Source organism: Ambystoma mexicanum, chromosome 9, assembly GCF_040938575.1.
Source record: "Ambystoma mexicanum isolate Mex_15411 chromosome 9, UKY_AmexF1_1, whole genome shotgun sequence".
NCBI classification, from domain to species: Eukaryota; Metazoa; Chordata; class Amphibia; order Caudata; family Ambystomatidae; genus Ambystoma; species Ambystoma mexicanum.
This window is the reverse complement of record NC_090931.1, coordinates 609122382-609147143: the sequence shown is the minus strand read 5'-3', so window position 1 is coordinate 609147143 and position 24762 is coordinate 609122382. Positions and strand designations below refer to the sequence as shown.

At 47.0% G+C, this 24762-nt stretch overlaps 1 protein-coding gene across 3 annotated transcripts in view; it reads left to right on the top strand.

Moving 5' to 3' along the window:
- SLC6A4 (solute carrier family 6 member 4) overlaps positions 1 to 24762 on the top strand; it is a 438254-nt gene that overhangs the window by 42277 nt on the left and 371215 nt on the right. Inside the window, exon 1 of one of the 3 annotated variants that reach the window (XM_069615254.1) lies at positions 8991 to 9171. The exons of the other annotated variants lie outside the window; for them this stretch is intronic. The gene's annotated coding sequence lies outside the window, so the exon portion shown is untranslated. Of the gene's footprint in view, positions 1 to 8990; positions 9172 to 24762 lie in introns of those variants that run through there. 3 annotated transcript variants of the gene reach the window in all.

Genomic DNA, 24762 nt, shown 5'->3' with positions numbered 1-24762 from the left:
CTAAAGTGTGCCTCTTTCAGCACAGCAAGCTCTCCCTGCAGCCCCCTCCCTACAGGAGCCAGAAAGCCGTGCCTAGTTCCCTAAAGTGTGCCTCTTTCAGCACAGCAAGCTCTCCTGCAGCCCCCTCCCTACAGGAGCCAGAAAGCCGTGCCTACTTCCCCAAAGTGTGCCTCTTTCAGCACAGCAAGTTCTGCCTGCAGCCCCCTCCCTACAGGAGCCAGAAAGCCGTGCCTACTTCCCTAAAGTGTGCCTCTTTCAGCACAGCAAGCTCTCCCAGCAGCCCCCTCCCTACTTCCCTAAAGTGTCCCTCTTTCAGCACAGCACAGCAAGCTCTCCCTGCAGCCCCCTCCCTACAGGAGCCAGAAAGACGTGCCTACTTCCCTAAAGTGTGCCTCTTTCAGCACAGCAAGCTCTCCCTGCAGCCCCCTCCCTACAGGAGCCAGAAAGCCGTGCCTACTTCCCTAAAGTGTGCCTCTTTCAGCACAGCAAGCTCTCACTGCAGCCCCCTCCCTACAGGAGCCAGAAAGCCGTGCCTACTTTCCTAAAGTGTGCCTCTTTCAGCACAGCAAGCTCTCCCTGCAGCCCCCTCCCTACTGGAGCCAGGAAGCCGTGCCTACTTCCCCAAAGTGTGCCTCTTTCAGCACAGCAAGCTCTCCCGGCAGCCCCCTCCCTACAGGAGCCAGAAAGCCGTGCCTACTTCCCTAAAGTGTGCCTATTTCAGCACAGCAAGCTCTCCCTGCAGCCCCCTCCCTACAGGAGCCAGAAAGCCGTGCCTTCTTCCCTAAAGTGTGCCTCTTTCAGCACAGCAACCTCTCCCTGCAGCCCCCTCCCTACAGGAGCCAGAAAGCCGTGCCTACTTCCCTAAAGTGTGCCTCTTTCAGCACAGCAACCTCTCCCTGCAGCCCCCTCCTTACAGGTACCAGAAAGCCGTGCCTACTTCCCTAATGCCTCTTTCAGCACAGCAAGCTCTCCCTGCAGCCCCCTCCCTACAGGTACCAGAAAGCTGTGCCTACTTCCCTAAAGTGTGCCTCTTTCAGCAGAGGAAGCTCTCCCTGCAGGAGCCAGAAAGCCGTGCCTGCTTCCCTAAAGTGTGCCTCTTTCAGCAGAATAAGATCTCCCTGCAGCCCCCTCCCCCTTAACAAGGTCAAGGGCTGGCAGGTCTCTGGTTACCGGTGGTGGAGAGATGTGGGGTTAGGGTTTAGAGGAGAGCTGGCGACGAGGGATTGGCACGATGTGTGCATGCGCAGCGGTGGGGCAAATCGCAAAGGTTCCGAGTTGGCACAAGTGTTATGGTTTGAGGCTGGGGAGTTTCGAGGTTTTGGAGGAGGGCAAAGAGCATGGTGTTGGAGGTTGGATCTGGCAAGCAGGGGGTGGGGGGCGCTCCATGCTTACTGTGACTTCTTGCCAGGTTGCATTTTTAACTCTTTGTTATACAGTCTGCCGTCCATAGTCCTGCCATTACAACGGAAAATAAAAACTACACGCCCCAGAATTCAAAAGCAAAACAAAAAAAACAAAATACAGGCAGGGGCGTCATTTAGGGGTCGCAATTGCGACCCCAAGTGGTCTCCCTTGCTACCCCTAAATTATGATTTTTTTAAATGCAAGCTCCTGGGCTGTGGCGAGTGTCTGGAGTGACTGGCTTTCTTGTTCAGGCCTCTTTAAAAAAAAAAAAAAAAAAAAGTTTGTTGCACAAATGTAACACTTTGAGCAGTGACCCCAAATAAGAAAGAATAGGAATAACAAATAATTAGTGTTTCTGGAATTCGAAACAATAATTGCTAGACTCATTAAAGGTTTATTTCAGGCACACTTCAGGGGGGTGAGTCACTGATTTAGTCTGTGACTAAACACCTCAACTCAGCCTTTCATCCTTCTGAGGTCGATAAATGAGTACCACACAGGTTGGGTGATATTGTATGTATATTTGTTCTATATAAAGCTCTCTAGCTTAAGTGCTATATAATAGCACATCATTATCATTTGGCCTTGGACGTCTGCTTGCATTCAAAGCAATTTGGTAATATGGACCTATACACACTGATATTGATGAAACATATGGCGATTCATTATTGTATGAAATGTATATCACATTATAGTGATATTGCATCATAATGTTCATAGTGTAGTTAGGATGCCACTTCCTGTTTCGTCAAGGGATGAAAGGTCATGTTCCATTGCTTCCTGTGATGTCACTTCGGGTGGGGTCAAATTACATCACTTCCTATAATGTCATCAGAGGTCAAGGGTGGTCTAATGTCACTTCCGCTAACCCTGGCATTTTGGTGAAATGACGTCCCTGAATACAGGACCGCATGACTACTCATTCCTGACATGGAATTTACACTGAAAAAGGCGGGACACATAATATTACAGACACTTTGTACCAGTACACTGCACTTTTGCATGATATTAGCACTAGGGCAAAATTTGTCAGAGTTAAAAAAGAATCACTTTTTCAGTGCATTTTCCGCAAGTGCAAAATTGTCCAGAGTGCTACTGCTGTGCAATATTGCACTTGCGTCAGTGCAAAGTTTCTGCAATCTGGCCTCTGGGGTGCGCAACGGCAAGAAGTGCCACCAGATAAGTGTGTCATTGGACAACTTACAGAAAATGTGAACCATTAAGGGCTGTGGGTCCGATTCATGGAATTTTTTGCACAGTTCAATGTGACTTTGCACTGCGAAAAAGTGACTTTACACTGCCAACACAAAACCTGATTCATCAAACTGTGCAAAGTGTATTTTTGCAGTGCAAACTTCATTTTGAACTGCAAAAATACACTCTGCACAGTTACATGAATCTGGGTTTGTGTCGGCAGTGCAAAGTCACTTCTCTGCAGTGCAAAGTCACTTTGAACCGTGCAAACAATTCCATGAATCGGGCCCTATATAGTGAAACTCTGTAAGATCTCCCTGCTCGTGGAGGCAGTGTCGGGGTCATGGCGAGACAAGGCCGGCTCTGGGGCTTTGGGAACTGGGCTGGCTGCTTGTCGTAAAGGCACTTCGCGTCAGAGGAAAAGAGAAGACATTGACAAACGTGCTGGTTGAAAATTTGGCCCTAGAACCGGTCGACGGACCCAAATTCTAACCACCCTTCACTGAGTGTTGTTTCATATTGTGCGCAAAACTAAAAGTGGCGCTTTTCACAAAACACACCGATTTACAGCGTTTTTTCCGGTGGGATTGCGCCATTGTAAAACGCTTTTGTAAACTAGGCCCAGATCATATAAAACAACTGCTAAGCTCATCGTCTTTAAAACAAATCCTATTTATCGACACTGCTTTTTCTAAAACTAAAGCATCGGCATATAATGTTGCAGTTGGAAACTGTGCACCGTTCTTCCTGTCCGCGATGTTCTGCTTGGCGTCGTTCCCACCCTGGCCACTGGGGGCCGGCGCATCAGCCAGCGCAACTCGTCTCAGCCTGAGTTCCGCGCCGGGCGCTCAATGTGAAAAGGCCAGCAACAGCAAATAGCGCAAAAACAACAGGGGGCAGGTTATGAAAGATTTGCACTTGTGCAAAAAAGCTGAGAAAATGAATTTAGCACACATTTTACTGTCTCGTTAATAGAGAATGGTGCAAAAAGGCTTAGCCCTAATCGGTATTATCTCAAATGTTTTCACCTGGGGAAAACCGGTGCGGGCTATTTTATTTCTGATGTGTGCTGCGTAACACAAGCAGAAATGTAGTAGACACCTTTTGTTGTATGTTATTCAGCAAACATAGTACCAAAAAAGCCGGAATAATTTTCGCCCACCTGCAAACATTTTCAGATAATAAGGATTGCTGCAAAATCTGTTTGCTCCATTTTGTATTATCAAAGCATTTGCTCACTTTTTAGCACGGGTGCAAACCTTTGCTTATCTGGCCCCAGAACCGCACATTCATGCGTTCGGGGAAGTCAGTCTGCCTTCAGGAGAAATTCTATATAGCGCCAAACTAGCAGTGCAGCACCTTACGGGGGTTATTTACTGAAGCAGTGGAGGCCGAACACGTGCGGCTCTCCGCAGACCCTGGGGGCTGATTTACACAAACCGGGATGCGGTGGGCAGGGGCACAATGGGCACAGCGTCTTGCACAGATTTAGGTTTACAACTCACATTCAAAGTGGTGGAAACAAGCACCCGCTTGTGCAAACAGCTCGTGCACTGCTATGGTTAAATAAAGACTCGCTGAGTACACCGGGGAGCTACTGCACCCCACTTCTTTACCAGCAGGGGCAGGAGCCTTGCTTTGCCCTGGTAAAGATATCTACAGATGTGTGTTCTGAGACGGCGGGCAGTGCCAGTCTTGCTGGCGATGGAGCACCATTGATTTGGAGGTCATTGGCAAGATCTACACTGCTGAGGGTCCCCGATATTGGCAAGTCCCATGGGAACCACACCAGGGCCCCGATTCAGGGATTTTTTTGCCCTGCGGAAAAGTGACTTTGCACTGCAGAAAAGTGACTTTGCACTGTGGACACCCGCCCTAATTCATGGAACTGTGCAAAGTGTATTTTTGCAAGGAAAAGTCAGTGCAAAGTTCATTGTGTACTGCAAAAATGACTGTGCATTGACTTTGCACAGTTCCATGAATCAGGGTTTGTGTCGGAAGTGCAGTCACTTTTCAGCAGCACAACGTCACTTTGAAGCGTGCAAATAAATTCCATGCATCGGGACCCAGATCTTTCATTCTTTGAAAGAGGTATGGTGAGTTCTGAGACACAAAGCTGGAAAGATAGCCGGCAGGTTGAGTGACTCTTGCTAAGAACTGATGTTATGTGAGAAATCTTTTTATACTGCGCCAAATCACCAGCCTAGTGGTCTGAGGGCATCCAGGCTTGCATGGAAGTTGGACTATTGTGCCCCCACCCCGCACCCCCCCCCCCCCCAGTATTCCAGCCCGTAGACTGCAGAGGAAAAGGTGTGCTCACAATTGCTTGTGTATCCCAGGGCTTTTTCCCCCCTCTTCTTTTGAGAACTGGGTTGTAAAGTGAACTGTTTCAGCCCATTGTTTCACATACATTCTTGGGGTGAAAACTCCCTCGCCGCTCCCATCTCTCCGAAAGGGGGTTGGCTCCCTTCCCTCACTCTGCTGCTTGCCCATAGACAAGTTACGAGTAGGATTGTTGTCCCTCTGGCGAAAATCAAAAGCGCAGTCCATGGTTTTCGGTCCATAACCCATATTGGAAGCACTTGGATGAGCTTTAGAAAATAAAGCACATCCTGCGTGTATCGCGCATGCGCCACCGCTCAGGCTACCGCCCCGTATGCTATTTCTCCCTTTCTCGGCATTAATGTTATGTTTACCGCTCTATACCTTGGCTCGGGTATTTAGGGGACTTTGGTAACGCCAAGATGGTTTTTGCAAGATGATTTTATGCGCTATGCAAGCCTCTTCACCAGACCATGTAGCGTAGTGTGAAGCGGTTTAGTATAGCGCAACTTCTGCCATTTTGGCGGCCTCTTGGCACTATGGTTGTTAAGTAACAGGTGTTATGACTGCGGTGGGAACCCCGTGCGATTGCCAGCATGTAGGAAGCAGCTGCATGCCAGCTGCCTTCGGGCTTAACGCAGCACCTCCCCCCCCCCACCCAGCAGTTTGAACCAGTAGCCCACTGCTCAAAGGACTGCACAGCCCGCAGTCTGCCGCCTAAAGATGGGGTCCCTCTGTCATTATGACCTCAACGCGCGCTCACCCAGTTGCGTGCCGCAAAGCGCCGCCCGATTCCCGCTCAGCGCCACGAGAGAGGCCGCGACTGCGGCGCGCTTTCAGAAACCACATCGCGTATTTTACATTCAAGGATCGTTTTTTCAACTTTTATTCTCATGTTTGGAAAAAAACGACCAGTGCCAAAATGCCCCAAAAAATCCAGAAGAAAAGCAACGAGCGTATTCTCACTATAAGAAATAAAGACTGATATTAGCCAAAAACACGGTCTGGCATGCTCGCGCCAAGCGACAACGCCACAACTGGTTTATGCCACGCAACCCTGCGCGAACTCGCTAAAAGGCTGTCCTAGGCACCACATCCGTTTCTTTGCAGGTGTGGCTCGGTAGGCTCAAATGGATGAAAAGTGGAGCCATACACTAAGGATTCTGTCCGAAGACCTAAGGTTGCGCGCAGCAGTCTCCCCAACCCACTGCGCTACCTTGTCTCCAGGGTTTATAGATGAAAGCGCTTCGTGCTGCGTGTAGCGCACTAGCGTGAACTGTGCCACTCCCTGATCCTTAGGTTTAGACTGTTCTACTTTCCAGTGCCGTTGGGCACTGTTATGGCACCCCAGCATACACTCATTTCAGCCGTCAATCACGAGCCTGGGAGCAGCACCTCCGCACACGCCTAGACGTTCCCCTCTGGCTACGCGCCGCATCATTCTTTGGTTGCCGTCCCCTCCGGCTCCTCCTGTGCGCAGGGGCCGGAGCCGCGCGCGCTTCTTTCCCTTTATGGCCGGCTGTTCTGCTGAACCGTCGCCTCTGTTTCTGTGCGCTAATTCCCATAACGCACGAGTTGCCAACATGCTCTCACGCCGCCACCTTATAGCCAGGTTAATGCTTTCTAATTGCCACCAATAACGGTTACTGCAGCCTGGCTTCGCATTGTTCCAGTCTTACGCTCCACAGCAGGGAGGGCGACCTGCGGACCCACTATCCTTCCGGCAGTCCCGGCCCGAACGACCCCCAAGGATGCCTGCCGCAAGCAGGGGCGCAACGACCATTGGGCAGATTGGGCTTTTAGCCCACCCTCATCCACCACGAAATGTTTGGGGTTATGTTGACTTGACCTGACTGAACTTCAGAGCCGAACATGACACAGGCAATAAGCGGCGCCCGTGTGCGCAGTTAACAAGCGCCCACCAATTACTAGTGTATATTTCATTGCTATGGAGGGAACAGCAGGCAGCTCATTCTCACAGCAGTCCTTGAGAGTGTGTTTCAGGTGTGAGGGGTTAACTGCTTGTAACATTGAAGCTGCACCGGAATAGTCTCCTTAGAATATGTAGAGACTTTAGACACAAGTAAGTTTGCCCCTCTCCCACAGTATCTGAAATTAGCCACACTCCAAACCTTGGAAGTGGGTAGCCCTCGCGCCCCCTCCCAGCCCCTCAAATGTTTGCCTACTTGCACCCCTCGCTGCACTAAAGGACTTTTTGTGGCAGACAGGACTGCATGTGTCTCTGGAGTCGTATCCCATTTAACCGAGGACAGACCATGTTTAGCGGTATTGCCTTAGCGACAGGCGGTCATTATTAATTATTTATTGTTGGCTTGTTAGGCACTTATACAATAAGAAAATACTGTTTCAAAGCACCCACAGGGCGGGTAGGGAGCGAGGGTGAGGAATACATTACAACACAATATTTAATAGCAGAGAGGGACGAACCTTCTATGCCTTGTATTATAAACGTGTAAGCCATGGGAACATTTAGTAGCTCATTTTGCTCCAATATGTATTTTGACGGCGGGAACCTCGTACGTTTGCACTCAGGCATAGCCAGGTCCTGGCGGACACATTTCCAGCATTTGCACGATGAAGTGCAAACGTGCAGGGCGAAACGCAGCATACGCACGTGAACTCCACCTTTTGCCGTCCGCTTTTGCACTCTGCATGCATAGTGAGTAAACACTGCTTACCATACACGCATGACAGGCATTGTTTACTTTTAATTGTGATTGCTGCTTACCATACACGCATGGCATGTCAGGCAGCATTTCATTGTTTTTGTGCACGCTGCCAGCATGTACAATGGATCCCTATATGGTCCGCCTGTTTTACGCTGGTGCATAAAGCCGGTGGAGCCCATAGGGATCTCCAACATTTGCGCCCAAATGCTAGAGCATTTGTATGGTGGAGAGGAAGGAAGGCGGCAGAAAAGCAAGTTCCGTTCCGCCCATCCTCTCCACCATACACATGACTGAAAATGAGCTGTGGCGTCAATGGGAGGGATAACACCTTACGCAAGGCCTTTACGCCTTTCATTCACATTACAGCGCATTGGAACATGAGCTTACTGAGACCAGTGGTAAAATATAAATCCTATCCCAAGTAAATAGATCGTCAGGTTAATGCACTTACAGCGGCTCGGACACCATCAGCTTTCAGGGGGCAGTACATGCTATCCTAGGCTGCTACAATGAGTGACTAACCCAGGGGTTAAGAGCTCGCCTCTCAGACGGGGCGGACCTGCATTTGACAAGTTTCTCGTGCCTAGAAACACCTGTGTACAGGTGCGTTATAAATGACTTATCATATCAGTGCACGGCCAACCATGGGCCTGATTTTGATCTCCACGCACAATAAAAGTGTCATTTTTGTGATAGGACGCCGCTTTTTTTTCTCCTTGTATCTTTATGACTGTAGGCACATATGATATGATAAGTCATTTATAACGCGCCTGTACACGAGTGTTTCTAGACGCGACATATAAGGAGCAACTACGAAAAGTGTCTTTCCATCACGGAATAGCGCTCTTCTTGTTTTGCAAGGAGCTTAGAATCAGGCCCTTAGCCTTTCAACCTTTCGAGGTCGATAAATAGGGTGCTCTCAATTGGGGTAATAGTAGCAGCTGACTGTTATTGCAGCGCCAAGAAGCTGTAGGTATCCGGAAGAAAAGCGCTTTATGAGAAGAGATTTGTGTTATTTGTATTATTATTGCCTCGCTACAAACCACGTGACAATTTGACACAAAGTTACCCAATGTGAACTGTTTTTGGTTCTAGCACTGACCCCGGAGGTAGGCGCTTGGTGCGGGGGGGGGGGCATGGTCCCCCTTTTCTGCCGCTCCAAATGCGATTGGCTTTCTGTGCTCAGTTGGCGCTTTTCCTCCCATGCAAAGTTGCACGCCCCTTTTTATCTGCAAGTCCGCCACATCTTAGTGACCTGAGTGTAAGACACCCGCGTAGCAAGAAACAGCACAGCGGCACCGTCCCGCGTGTCTACGTCCGTGACCGGGCGTACAGTCCCGAAGGCCGCCCGTACAGAAATCATGCAACTTACCAGAAAACCGCGCACAGTAACCTTGCATTTTATGTTGCGTTAATGATTAAGTTGCCACGGCAACGTCCTGTTAGAACCTGCTTCTTACCGCTCCGCCGGTAAACAGCGCCATAAAGTGAAGACGTGCTCCGTTCAAGAACTCAGGAGTGCTTTGCGGGACGTCACGCCGGAAACCGCTGCCCACCACAGGTGAGACAGCGTGGTCGCGGCTTTCCTCCTGATCCATAGGCACGCTATCGGCGTGCTAAAAGGAGGCGCCATGGCGTGAAGTTTCCCCTCTCCCAGCTTCCGGTGGCACTCTCACTCACCCAATATTTTGCACCTCCCTTCTCCCAGAAAGAACTGCGGGCACAGTGGGCGAGAATGCATTTCCCTCCCTCGGATTCCGTTTGGTTTTCATTATATATTTTTTTAAGACATTCTGAGCTCGTTTAATTATGGTCCTGCTAACAGCCGCGCCCCTCCCGCAGATGTGTTTAATCTGTTCAGCTGCTCAAATGTTGAAATGTGTTTAAGACTTAAATGAGAACAGAAGGCAGCGGTCCTGCCCAGAGGACTTCTGGGGGATAAGGTTGTGTGCATTAGGCCAGGAGGCTCCTAGGCAGAGAGGCCGAAGATTGAATGGGCGGTGTCCGTCGTAGCCCAACTCGCCATATTCTCTGACCCCTTACACCAGCCTGGGAGACATATTTGCGCACTAAGCTGGCACTGGGAACAGTGTGAGGAAATGGTTCCATGTTATAATGTTCCCGCAAAAATGTTGCCATGCAAGAATGTCGCAATTTTTTTGCGGGGACCTTATCATATGGAACATGCAGGGGACAACCCCCACCTCCTAAATCCCCCCAAACCCTGGCATTTTTTTTTAAAGGAGCGGGGGACACCACTACAAACGCCGCTCACATTTTCCCCATATATTCTCCCCATATATAATTTTGCCTATGCCGTTTCCCGGTGACTATATGTATGGAGAAAATATTACCTGATAGCCTGCAGACCACACACAGATAGAAGCAGCGTGCACTTAACCCTCTGAGATAACTTAACAGCTTAATTCTTAGCATGGTATGATGTTTGCAGAGCCAGGTGTTAGGTAGGGTCCGTGTAGACCAGGCAAACTGGAGAGGATGCCAGCTTCAAAGAAACCACCATCGAAAGAGGACCACTAAAACCAGGCTTGCAGCAGCCAGGAGAGGGCAGCAGTGGCTAACAGGCTGTTGGGCAATGTAGACACTTCCTGCTTCTCCAACCTCTGGACAGCCTGGGGGGTTAGGGCAGATGCCGTCGCTTATCATGCTTGCCTGCCTGAAATGCGACAGAGGCACTCTGCTACAATCTTACTGGCCCTTTAGAAACCCTGTAACACTGTAAGCTTTGCACTGTCTTGCTGCTGAGCCCTGATACCCTTGTGTCTGGTGCGCATTAGAAATAAACAAACAAACAAAGCAACCCTTTAGAAACACCAACAGGTTGGTCAATGTTAAAAATCACCAATGTACCTGCTGACCTTTGGGCCTACAAAGCCCACGCGGGCGTGGGGGATGACCACACGTCTCTGCAAAATAGGGACCAGGGAGCCAGACATTTGACTCCTGGGAGTCCACACTTCTGTTCTGTTTGTGATGCCACAAGTGGAACTCGCAGCCCTTGCCCCAGTCACACTAGGACAATGTGCATGCTCACTGCAGACCCACAGCAGGGGTTACTAGTTCCCCTCTTCCCCTCCGTTCACCACCGGCTCCATTCTCATCCCCAGTCCTCCCAATTCAAACCACATATCTGGATCCAGCCTTTCCCCCACTCCACCCCATAACGCTGTCCTGCAGAAAACCCAGTGAAAAAAATTACATTTAAACGACCGGCATTAGTTTCGGTCATTGTCCCCCACAGCAAGCAACCTTATACACCCTCCCCTTTCCAATCGCCCACCATCTGCAACTCTTACCCGACATGCTCAGGACTATAGCACACCCCCCTACCATTACCTTTACAGATAGCTGTGCCCAGGGACATCATTTAGTGGTCACCAGGGGTTGCAACTGCGACCCTTGAGGTCTCCCTTGCTACCCCTAAAAAAATATATATGTATATATTTTTTTTTATTAAATTGAGGCTCCTGGGCTGTGGCCAGCAGCATGTGGCTCTTTGTTTCTGGAGTGGCTGGTTTTCTGGTAGCTATAGCCATCAAGATAATTCAGTGGGTTGAGCGCTCGCTGCTGCAATATGCGTGTTATCTGCAGGTTGCATGTTCGGCAGCCGGCAAGGTCAACTCAGCTTTTTATTCTGCTGAGATTGATAAATGAATGCCAACACAGGTTGAGTGATATTGTACGTATATTTGTTCTATATGAAGCGCTTCAGCGTAAGTGCTATATAATAACACATCATTATCGTTTGGGCTTGGACGTCTGCTTGCACACACAGTAATTTGGTAAATGGGCCTATATGTGCTAATATTAACGATGCATATGGTGATCCAATTTTGTAGGAACTGTATATCACATAACAGTGGTATCGTAACCATATTTTTCGTAGTGTACCTAGAAACAATGCTATGTGATGCCACTTCCTGTTTTGTCAAGGGGTGAAAGGTCGTGTTCCATCGCTTCCCATGATGTCACTTCGGGGTGGGGCCAAATGACATCACTTCATGTGATGTCATCAGAGTTCAAGGGTCTTGTGATGTCACTTCCGCTACCCCTGGAATTGTGGTGAAATGACGTATCTGGCTTTGCCTGCAGCAATTCATGTTTAATTGGAGAAGACAAAAGATCAGTGCCTCGTGGCGCTTTCCCACGACTAGGGAATTTAGCTTATGTCCCAAGCAGTCTATTGTACTGAACAAACACATTCCAGCATGCAGGATAGCTCAGCAAAATGTGGCACCAGTGTGCTACCAGCAGGGCACAGGTTCGAATCCCTAGTTTGCCATCGTAGAATGGTGCCCCAGGCCAGGTAAGGTAAAGGAACGATGCCGGATTACACCGAAAAGTAAAGGAATGTCCTTCCCGCCCGCTTTGACCTCTGCACAGACCACACTTCACTCGAGGTGCTGCGCCCACAGACCACAGCGCCCCACTCATAGGAATAGAAGCGCTATGCTGAAAATACCCCGTGGTTTCTGGTCAGCTTCTAAAATACCTTTTCTCTGAGGAATCTGAGCGGAAATACTCAGAACCCAGATGCCAGAGCTCCTTCTTTGGGCAATGCCAGTCAGGCTGAAGCCACCCACATTGTTAAGGGCACCAATGGTATTGTAAGCCCTGCAAACAGCCTCTGAAAGAAACAGCAGTGGATGCGCCCAGTCTCGTACTGGGACATTAACTCGACCTGGGAACCAATTAAAAAGTGTCTCACAGGCGCAAAGTGCAATTCGTTACTTTTTGGTACAGGCTGTTTGAGTACTACAGGTTGCAAATTCTGCTTTTGAAAGCCTTTTAGTTAGTACCATTGGTTAAAACTAGTGCAGTAACCCTGTAAACTGACCCACTTTGGGCCAGAAAAATGTCCCACACTAGAATGTTGGGCCGCCCGCCAGGTATTGTCCTATACGCCAGCCCGACCCCGGTATCTTCCATGAGTCTTTTCTGATTTATGTTTTTTGTTGTATTGTCTTTGTTGGAGCCCCATGCCTCTGGGCTTTGTCTTGCGTGTGGTATAAATAAAATAAATAAATAAAGTATGTTTAAACCAGGAGTCCGCAACCTGTGCTCTCCAGATGCTTTTCACTACAACTCGCATGATCCCACACAATTGATTATATTGACTGGGTATCATGGGAGATGTACTCCAGAACATCAGGAGAGCCAAAGTCTGCAGACCGCGGCCTGAACCATCCATGCTTAAATGACGCACTACACCGAGCTGTGAGACGGAGACATTGCTCCACCGGAAGCCCAGACCCGGTGATATGTGGATCAACCCAAATTGCAAAAATGAACTAAAGGCTGAGCGTCTCCACCACATTTTGCAATTGCAGATCAAGAGACATGAAAGGCCATGAAAGGCGTAGCAATTGGCATAGCCATTGGGCTGGGGGGCCTCCTGGGAGAGATTTTATTGTACAAAACCATTATTCCTGGGATAGTTCCCTTGCTCTGTTGGGTGTCCAGTCATTTGGTCGAATTAAAACTGGTCGAATGACATTTGGTCGACGCAAATTTGGTCGAAAACCAAATGGTTGAATGTTTTTTTTTAATTATATATTTATTTTTCGGGTTTTCGTTTTAAAAAAAAGGGGGTTTTAGAAAAAAAAGGGGGTTGGGGGGGACCCCCCCCCCAAAAAAAGGAGTGAAAATAAAAAAATTCAAACATTCGACCATTTGGTTTTCGACCAAATTGGTTCGACCATTTGTCTGGTCGACCAATTTTTTTCGACCAAATATCTGGTAACCGCTGTGTTGTTCCGGGTACAAAACAAGGGGTTAATACCCGCATCTAGAAAAGACTCGTGGGGGGGTGGGGGTGGGGGGGGGGTAAACTGTATGCGAAAGAAGGCAAAGATCCAGAATCATGTCTGCCAGACAGGGTACTTGGCTTCCTAAATGTTGGCTTAAAGATCTTTAGGAAACATCTAGGGAATAGGCCAGCCACAATAATGGAATCATGAATTCCTAAACATCAATAGGGTTTCAACCCCCAAATAAGCCGACCTATGAAATCTGCAGTGTGCACCATTGTAGACTGCACAAGTACTCTCCTTAGTAGGCGTCTCCTCAGGCCTAACGCAGCCAGAACTCAGTCTGGGTGTCCACCCTCCAGACTGAACACATCCAACTGATCTCCTCAGCACCACACCTACTGCTAAGAAGCGGCTATCATGCAACAACCACACCAGCTGCACACATATACGGTGCGCCCACGCACCATACGACACTCTCTCTCTCTCTCTCTCTACTGACCTGAACTGCGGTTCCCGAGGGCGTTCAATCTACCAGTGCTCTGAGGTCATACCAATGATACATAAGGCGCTATATAAATGCCAAGTACCATAACATAACATAACAGTAATTTGGATTTGCAACGTGGAAAGCACCTTTTATAGGGCCCGTTGCCTCATCCTGTGGGTAGTGCCACAGACATTGGCAGGACTTTCAGAATTCTATTTTATGGGCCCAACTCTCGGACGTACAATCCAGGGAGGCCATTACACATTTATTTTCTGGAGAATTTAAAATGAAAAGGGGCAGAAAAAGGGTTGTCCTCTGCCGCAGATACTGAAAACCTCAATTTGAAAATTCACAAAAATGAAGATATAGCAGGTCTTAAGAAACACAATTTTACATTTAGCTGGCAAAATGTGTACATGGTACTCTTGTCTAAGCTGCAGGCTTTCAAACTGAATGCAAATGGGGCAATGGGCGTCAATCTTTGTCTGGGAATTACTGCCATACTTGTTTACCGGTTACAGCCAGAGTTCGGTGGGGATGGACAGTTGCCTAAATTCCGTTATCCCCAAAACAAGAGGCGGCAACGGAAATACTCCCAAAAATGCACCACACCCCCAGGGGGCACAATGCCACAGTTTTAAATCAGTAAGAGAGAATTTATGGCATGGACTATTGAAAAGGAGGGGAATGAAAGCCTTGAATCATTGTGGATTCTGGGATTACTCGTAACAAAAGATCCTTCTAATATTTTGGGCCGGATTCATGGGATTTTTTGCACGGTTCAAAGTGACTTTGCACTGCTGAAAAGTGACTTGGCACTGCCGACACAAACCCTTATTCATGGAACTGTGCAAAGTGTAATTTTGCAGGGCAAAGTCAGTGCAATGTTCATTTTCTACTGCAAAATGACTTGTTCAAGGGCTTCAGTCACCAGTGGGCGCCTCACTGTTTTTTCAAGGGAACAGCAAATGCCTTAGAATATTACTCAAAGACAATTTCAATCAAATGTATGTAAATCATGATTTAAATGTTATGTTGTACAGCATTTTTACTGCCCCCTTCTTCACTGTAGTGTTCTTAGAGTGCCTGAAACTTGTCCGACCAATTAGGCGTATTGTGAACCCACCTTGGTGTTCTCGGACTTTGGTCTGAGTGTAGGGAAGAATGGAGCCCGCATGTGCTTGACTAGGAGGTAGGACAGACATGTTGGGGACAGGATATAGTGGCAAGAAAGAGGGAGGGAAAAGAATGCAAACACGTTTTGAGGGCAAGACACAAGGGAACAGTGGGGTTTATGGTTGTGGTGGTGCGTGTGTGATAACTGAGGGTCATTATCAGTGGTAAGTCTATAGTCAATGTGTACTGGACACAGAAAATGGTGGGGGCCTTTTCTGGGTCTGAGCTCTCCTCCTTTGTTCAGCTTATCAAAAAGAAGGCTCGAGGCTGCAAGGAGAATGATGCTTAGGAACTCAGGCAAGGGTTCCAAAATGATTCAAAGAAGCAAAGATGTGTTTTTCACTCTCAACCCGTGCCAGTAATAGTCATACAATTTACATCACAGATATTTTGTGATTTTCACGATTTTATTCACAATGTGTCAGCCGACACATGTTTCAGCCTGCTATGGTCTTCTTCAGGTTTTTCAATTTTATAATTCAGTTCTCATCCTAATTAATGCAATGCGCCAATGTGTTGGATCGCTGTGCAACACAGAATCAATGCGGTTCAGAATATCATTATTAGGCAGATGCCTGATTGCCTATTTGGCGGCCTGTTGAGGTTCCGCGACACTAGTGTGCCAGCTTGCAACATTCATGTGTAGTTAGATTGCCTGTGACGGCATAATCTATGCCAGTTTAGTCTGGGAGCTAGATCAAATTGATGAATGATTGAATCACATGATTTAAAAAAAGAAATCATCAATTTTAATCAAAATGTGTAATGTTAGTTAAAACATATCCATTATACAAAACATTTTTGTACTGGAAATGATATGCACCAGCATTTCGACCATGAATCAAGGATTAACACTTTCAGAATGTCCCCTGAAATTTAGCGACCACCTGACATGCAGCAGCCAATCAGCATTTGCAGTTTGTATTTTTATTGAATTTATATATTTTTTAAAATAATTTATTATAGTGTATTTGGTTAATTAAAACCTAAAACACTTATACAAGAAACAGATTACCATTCTTACATTCAAGTAACAATTTGTGACCATACTAATTACAAATACAGCATATAACAACATCTTACAACATGTTATAACATGTTAAAACCATTAAAATTGGCATAATTCATTACATCCACCTATGAAACATCATTCCAATTGATATCTAATATTTCCTTCCTTAATTCTTCTTTAAAACATACCAAAATATCAAATCTGAAAATATAAAAGTAAAAGTAGAATATTTCATACCAGTTTGTGTCGCATGACAAAAGCCCCTCTCTCGGCAGCTCCATGTGAACAGACACATAATTCTTCATCTAGGTTCCCCTTTTTAGATCTCCAAATTCAGTTTTCCCCATTCTAGGAGGATTCTTTTCCAAACATAGAAAGCTGCTCCCACACACGACAACGGTTCTGCCATGTAGATTGTTGACCAAAATTGTTCAGATGAAATCCTCCTCCTATTGTGGACCAAATCCTCATAGCCTTTTATATACCATCCTCCAATTTTCCAGAGGCTGTTAATAAATGCCCGGAAGTCTCGATCGCCAACTTACAAAATCTGCACATTCTTTTCTTTTCATGGGAACTCCCCTCCAAGCTCCCACATAAATGTATATATATACAAATGAATGTATGTAGAGCATTCGCCACAGCGCTGTACATGGGGCGGGGAAACAGGCACAGCATAACTAATGGCGAGGCTGACAAGTTAAGGTTGAGGGAGTGAAGGGGAATGGTGCTTAAGCTGCAGGGCTGCAGAGGGAAAGTGGAGCAAGAAGAAGTCTAACTAAGAGAAAGGGGCGACTTGTTCCAATGTTTAGGAGCTAAGGAACGAAAGCCAGACTGGACACAGGGAGGTTTAGGAACTGATCGCACAACGCGACGTTAGGAACATAGGGAGCGAGATGGTCTATAGAGAGAAACAAGCGAGGACAGATACAGGGGGACAGGTTGTGAATGCACTTAAAGACAATACAAAGAAAGTGGCAAGTCTCGGGAGGATAGCTCGGGGGAATGCGCTCGCCTTGGAAGCAAGACAACCCCAGGTTCGATGCCCGGGTCCGCACTTAGAAACCTCTGGGTATTCAGCGTGTTGTAAATAACCAATTACAATTACGAAGACGACGAGATTCAAAGGGGAGCCTAAAAAGAGAGACAGGGGAATTATTTAGGGAACCACGTGGCTTACACAAATGGGGAAAGCAGTATCTTCAAGCTTGAGTTTTCGACAAATTCATTTCGACATTTCATGTCAGTGTCCTTCAGTGAAGTCCTATTCAAAAACAATCATTGGCAAAGCCAACGGTTTTGGCTTGAGTATATGTACTAGGCATTTGCCAGGCAGTGCTATTTTGTGCCCAGGTGCTTACAGTTTTGCAGTTGCTACCATCAATGGACAGTTAGTACCACTATGGCAGTGCCTTGCAAGTGCCTTTCCCATGCCTATACAAAAGCCAAAACGGTTGGCATTGCCAATGCCTGTTTACAATATGGGTGCTCGTATTGTCAAATGTCTACCTGGATTAAAAATGAAGAGTATGTGGCAATCTAGCAATCCCATTGAAATGATCAAAGACCGCATATACATTTTTAAAATAAAACCATGCAATCATTTAAATTTAAACGAGGCCTTATGGGTGTCTTTAAAACACAGTCACAAGAAGAAAGGGTGAGACAAAAAACTCAGAATATAAATAAACAGGCGGGAAAAACAACTGGTAGGACTTGAGGTAAAAATTAACAAAATGAAAAGCAGATGAGTGGACTTCAAAAAAGCTCAAGCACACGCAGAGGCAAAACAGGCCTCTGCTCCACAGCGGAGAATGAGTGCACATTGCAAAAAAAGTGCCGATGAGAAAAATATGAAGTGAGTTCGTTAAAATGTATGATATAGCCTGATAGGGTTAAAAGAAGATATTTGACATGAGGTACTGGCGGCTGCACCCTTTAAGCACATTGCAAGTTATTGAGAAGTTCTGTGACCAGAACAAGGCCACAGGCGGAGGTGACTGGCAGGATTCTTTCTACCTACAAGATTTTATTTCTTGCTCCCTCTAGTGGCTTAGAAGGGCTCCGGACTGAGGGGCAAGACCCGCCCTTTATTTCCCAGTGCCCAGGCTGTGCTAATAAATACAGGGGAGCGGAAGGGTGCCAAGCGGCAAGGGTAGGCTAACCTATAGGGAACTCTGGAGATTTCCTGGTAGGCATCTGAACCCTGGGCCTCTTGTGTCTGGTAACCCCTTTTATTTCCAAATTTTCTCATGGAAAAATGGTTAGGCTTTCTGAAAATGTGTAACATAGGGCCACTTTGAACATTATTTCCAGGGCCTCTTTTGGTTCTCCGTCCACCCCTGTCGTGAGGGAGTCTACCCAGTTCATGAGTTAACTGGAAGACTGATCGCGGTGTTCTAAGTGAATACCATAGAGCACTGGGAGGGTGCCTCCCCCATCAGAGCCCCTTACCCACAAAGTGAATACACTTACAACTCTGGGCTCCAACCAGTTACCAGACATAAAGAAGTGCACATTTTTTATTTAAATAAAATACATCTTATGATGCTGTATAGTGTGTGTTGCTGGAGCCCCAGGGATCTGTCTGGCTGTTGTTATCTAATGTCTGAATTGACTGTAGTCTGTATTCACTGTAGTGCATACAGTGTATGCGTCCAACATAGCACACATTTTGTTGCTGTTTCACATTATTTTGAAGAATATATTGATCACATGAAACAACCAAATGTGTTATGCATAGTGAGGAGTTTCAGAAGGTTGCTCAGTGTGTCGAGCACTTTCTGCAGAGTTCTGTGTTTATATGCCAGATCAGAGTTCCAAATCCCTAGAAGGCAGCGTTGTCATTTCTTTTCTCTATGATATGGCATTTATAACGCGCCTATAAACAAGTGTATCAAGGCGCGACGAGGCAAGGGAGGGGGAACAGAGGGAAGACAAAGATCCTACTAGGCCAGGTGTCATTCAGATCCCGCAAGTGCATGGGAAGGAGGAAGGGAAAAGTGCGGGGGGGGTTAAGGAGGAGGGTGGAGTACGTGGGATAGTAGAATAAATAACACTAGGTAAAAGTGTGGCCAGCTGGTGGCAAGTGCAAGGGTAAGTGCAGACATCGGGTGTCAAGTACTGCAATCGGGCATGAAGGGATACAGAAGACAGTCCCCAAGTGCAGGGTTTGTCCGGAAGGCAGTGCAGGAGTGCTACTGGCAGGGGAGGGGACCTGGGCCCGAGATCAGAGGGTGGCCAGGTAACCAGTGCAGTTTCAGCCAGGAATTCAGCAGGGGAGAGGAGGAGAGAAAGCAGAAGCAAAGAGAAAGGTTTTGAGGTGCTTCTGGAACCGGAGATGATTCTCCTCAAGTTTCAGGGAGGCTGTTCCAGAGGCAGGCCCCAGCCGAAGAAAGAGATCTACCACCAACTCGTTGTTTGGAGAAGCGGCTGACCCTGAGGGAGTTGGAGGCGGATGAGCGAAGAGCTCGAGAAGGAAGATATTTAGGAAGAGAGAGTTGAAGGTATTGAGGCCCCAGAAGGCCTTGTGGACAATGCAGAGGGTTTTGAACTTAATCCTCACAGCCACTGGGAGCCAGTGTAGAGATTTCAGTCCTGGAGAGATACGATCCCTGGGTTTGAGGCCAAAGACAAGTCTTGCAGTCCTGTTCTGGATAAATTGCAGAGTGTGGAGAGTAGAAGCAGGCAGATTTAGAAAGAGGCTCTTGCAATAGTCCTGCCTAGAGAGAGAACCATAGCTCTGGAGACAGCAAGCTTCTGGGGTAAGGAGAAGGGCAGTGGAGGGGACCTGGGCCAAAGGTCGGAGGTTGATACTCTTGAGTATATAAATGATGCTGATACTAACACCTACTGGGCTACAAAGCAACAAAGATGCTCCAGAAAATGACAGTTCTAAAAAGTACATAGCATCAATGTCGGTCCCTCCAAACAAGGTTTGAAAAAACTGGGTAGCCACCCCCAATGAAGAGCATACTGTGCTGTCAGGAGAGGTTATCAGGTAGCCAAATTAGAGACAGGGGAGCTAACGTGTCAAGACCCAATCCCAGCATTTCCACCAGATGTTACTGGGATCCTGGACAGATCATCTTATCTCACTTTATAGCACTGTGCTGTTTTCAGTGGCAAGGGACGTCTTCTCACATTTTGTGGGCCTTTTTTAGGCCATTGCCTGCTATTTTTTTATGTAGGTGATTTGAGTGGAAGGACAGGAGAGGGTGAGCCAAATGTCACAGGCTCCAGCAAGCTTATTTGACGGTCTGCTCATTTCACACAAACACAGTGTGCTTTTTTTCACAATTTGAAATGTTCTTCACACCATTGATAACAATATACAAGTCTGTGTCGAACAATTACTATATGCAGGTGTAACTATCACAAACCTTTTTTTTGCAGGGTGCATTTAAATGTATAATATACAGTAGATAATCAAGATGACATCTTAAATTTACATCAATGAGGATTAGACTTCCATTAATGATGGAATATTTAAAGCTGCAATTATTCTACTTTTGCATGGAATATTTCTTCACGTATTTTTTAAACATATCGTGTCTTTTGGCCTAGCTTGTAACTTGTATACTTTTCAAGTCAGGTTTACAAAACAGAGTATTATTTTAAGTGAATAAAAGCGAAGCATTCACAAATAATTGCATATAACTGTATGACAAGAATTGGGAAACAATACACTCAAGTGACAACATTGCAGATTTGGCTAAACTGTGTTATCTTCGTCATCCCATTTAATCTGAACACATTTAATCACACAGTGCCTAACCTGTGACCGTTGGCAGTCCCCAATATTTAGACATGTTCAGCCCCTACAAATATTTAACATCTCAGTATGCACTCTTTAAAAAAGCTACACATGGTTTAAATGCCTATACTGTTGCCTCATTCATAACAATAGTGGACATTGGTATATTGCACTATTTGCTTCTCGTCGTACCCATGGCAACACTCCTAAAACAAACATGCCCTCTTTTCATCGCAGTCTCTGATTGGGCACATGCACCTGACTTGTCATTTCTAATCGGCAGCCTCTGTGCTGTGACATGCATGCACTTCTCGAGGCGCCCAAGCGGTCTCCTTCATGAATGCTTCACCAGCTGTACGTTCTGTGAGGCGGTAAATCTGAGGTTTGTACCCATGCTGGGGTATGTGTACCTTTGTCACATGGCTACTGATCTGTGTCTTGCATGCATGCTAGAACATAAGTACATCATGGACAGCTAATGCTGCCTGCCTTGAATTGCCACTTGTTGATTATTTTAATTTCAGGTATATTGAAAGGGTAAAGGGGACTTCGAGGGGATTCCTCTGGGAGTTTTAAATGCTACCAGGGCCACGTTTCAAGCTATGGGTTGTGATCCCGTTATTGGAATGGTAGTGGATGAGATCAAAGAGCCATGAGGTCCCTTCATTTTTTGATTTGAGTGGTCCCAAAAGTTGTCTGTGCCCTGTGTTCCAAAATATTTCAATATGGGCCTGATTTAAAAGGGTCACACACAATCCTCTCAGGGAATAGAAGACAGAACGGCATAGGAACCACCACCCAACCAGCACGCAGGCTGTATCGGTAGTTTGGTTTACACCATTAGGTAAAAAAAACAGTTATCTGGTGTGTGCGCGTTCCATTGGCGCTAGTGGAGGCTGAGGACCGGAGTAAGCACACACCTTGCTGAGACGTTTTCCTTTCTCTGGATGCAGGATGTTGGATGCTGTTGCCACAGGTTACAAGTGCACCCAGGAGCTGTGCATCCATATTAAGAGAGTGGGTGTGTGTTGGATTCCTAGAATGCTGGCACTTGACACATACATTCCATTATTTAGGAAGATGTCCTACATTCTGTGGAGTCCTATAACGATGACGAAAATATAGTCCACTCGTTGTAATTTAGTGCCATTAGGTATTTTATTATCACAATGGGTGCCAACACGTGTTTCGACCTTTCAAGATCTTTATCAAGGCAAATGTGATATATTTCCACAATATAGTGTAGAATGGTGTCTCGCCAAAGATGAGTAGGTGAGATCACTGAGAAGTGCTTCTTAACGACTTTGTGCCGGGGTGTATACGCAGTGCTCAGTCTGTCGGTTGCACCCAGGAACTGTGCATCCATATTAAGAGATCTGTCCCACATGGAGCCCCCTACCATGAAAGAAGGCACTCACAGCCTCTAGGAAAGACCCCAACACAAATAAAGCCCAGTAATGTCTGTGATATTCTCAGCTCTGACCCAAACAAGGGTCTTTGACTGGCCATCTGTTGCAAGGGGTTCAACATCTTCAGTTGATTTGCAAATGATATGCACATTATGAAAACTACCAAGATACAATGACTACAAACATGTGACTATCACGCAGACCCTTCTGGGTTGTGTGTACGCCTGAAAGAAGTACAGCCATACATGGGGTAGTTTGCAGAGATCTCAAGTTGTGCTCTGTCGGGGGTGAAATAAACCCATTCTGGCTTTTAGATTCACTTGATATTCCATTCTGCTACATGCAGCCATGCAATTTTAAGTTTGGCAGGTTTACGAATTTTCCTATTCAGCAGTTTTGCATTCAGCAGTAACTTTGCATGCGTTTTTACTGCTCCGCACCAGAACCGAAAAAACGCATACGCTTGAATTCTGCAATTCTTTTATCGTTACACAGTTGATAAAATGAATACCTTCTTGTTGAGTAATATTTGCACCTATCAGATAAAATGTTGCGAAGCTTCTGGTACTCGCCGTGATGCAGCGAATTCCACTCCTTTGCCTGTAACATGTTTTACTGGTAAGTGTAAATAGTTGATTAATTCACAGTGCAAGAGGTGCAGCTGGTCTCAAAGCCCCCACACATCCCATTTAGCAATTCCATCTTACAAAATAACACATTGAATAACAGAATAAACCCCTTAATCTTTATTGTAGCATTTCAAACGTTTAATCATACATTCACAACAAAAAGCAGCATGCACTTTAAGACAATGACTACAAACAGGTGCCCTTTTCACACAGTGTTTTTGTTGTCTGTCTTGAAAGTAAACAAAAATGATTTTTCGGACTCCATTACTTTATGTTCTAGGACAGGGCTGTCCAACTCCAGGCCTCGTGGTACGGAATCTTGGTGGATTTTCAGCATAGCCCTCATTAATGTTCATGTGAAAAATGTGGATACATGTAGTATTGTATGCAAATGTATCTCATGAATATTAATGAGGGGTATCCTGAAAATCCGACATGTTTCCGGCCCTCCAGGCATGGAGTTGGACAACCCTGTTCTAGGGCAATGAAAGTGGGCATTTGATTGAAATGTCTATTAGCTAGTTGAAATTATTAATGGCCTAGAATAGTTAAAACTGTGTCTTTGTGGGAGTGTGGCAAAGAAAACAACTGATCAAAATACATACCCATCCTTTCGCCACAGGGGCCCCTGCCCTAAGATCATTTGTATAACGTGCAGGCCCATCCTGGCAAGAAATCCCAGCTACACCACTGTCTCACTGTGCAGCAAGGCACACCCTGTGCAGCAAGGCTCAGCTACACCACTGGCTCCCTGTGCTGCAAGGCATCCTCCAGTTGGGGAATGTGTAAATCCCAGCTACACCACTGGCTCCCTGTGCTGCAAGGCATCCTCCAGTTGGGGAATGTGTAAATCCCAGCTACACCACTGTCTCCCTGTGCAGCAAGGCGTCCTCCAGTTGGGGATGTGTAAATCCCAGCTACACCACTGGCTCCCTGTGCTGCAAGGCATCCTCCAGTTGGGGATGTGTACATCCCTGCTACACCACTGGCTCCCTGTGCTGCAAGGCGTCCTCCAGTTGGGGATGTGTAAATCCCAGCTACACCACTGGCTCCCTGTGCTGCAAGGCATCCTCCAGTTGGGGAATGTGTAAATCCCAGCTACACCACTGGCTCCCTGTGCTGCAAGGCGTCCTCCAGTTGGGGTTGTGTAAATCGCAGCTACACCACTGGCTCCCTGTGCTGCAAGGCGTCCTCCATTTGGGGATGTGTAAATCCCAGCTACACCACTGGCTCCCTGTGCTGCAAGGCGTCCTCCAGTTGGGGATGTGTAAATCCCAGCTACACCACTGGCTCCCTGTGCTGCAAGGCGTCCTCCAGTTGGGGATGTGTAAATCCCAGCTACACCACTGGCTCCCTGTGCTGGGGATGTGTAAATCCCAGCTACACCACTGGCTCCCTGTGCTGCAAGGCATCCTCCAGTTGGGGATGTGTACATCCCTGCTACACCACTGGCTCCCTGTGCTGCAAGGCGTCCTCCAGTTGGGGATGTGTAAATCCCAGCTACACCACTGGCTCCCTGTGCTGCAAGGCATCCTCCAGTTGGGGAATGTGTAAATCCCAGCTACACCACTGGCTCCCTGTGCTGCAAGGCGTCCTCCAGTTGGGGTTGTGTAAATCGCAGCTACACCATTGGCTCCCTGTGCTGCAAGGCGTCCTCCATTTGGGGATGTGTAAATCCCAGCTACACCACTGGCTCCCTGTGCTGCAAGGCGTCCTCCAGTTGGGGATGTGTAAATCCCAGCTACACCACTGGCTCCCTGTGCTGCAAGGCGTCCTCCAGTTGGGGATGTGTAAATCCCAGCTACACCACTGGCTCCCTGTGCTGGGGATGTGTAAATCCCAGCTACACCACTGGCTCCCTGTGCTGCAAGGCATCCTCCAGTTGGGGATGTGTAAATCCCAGCTACAC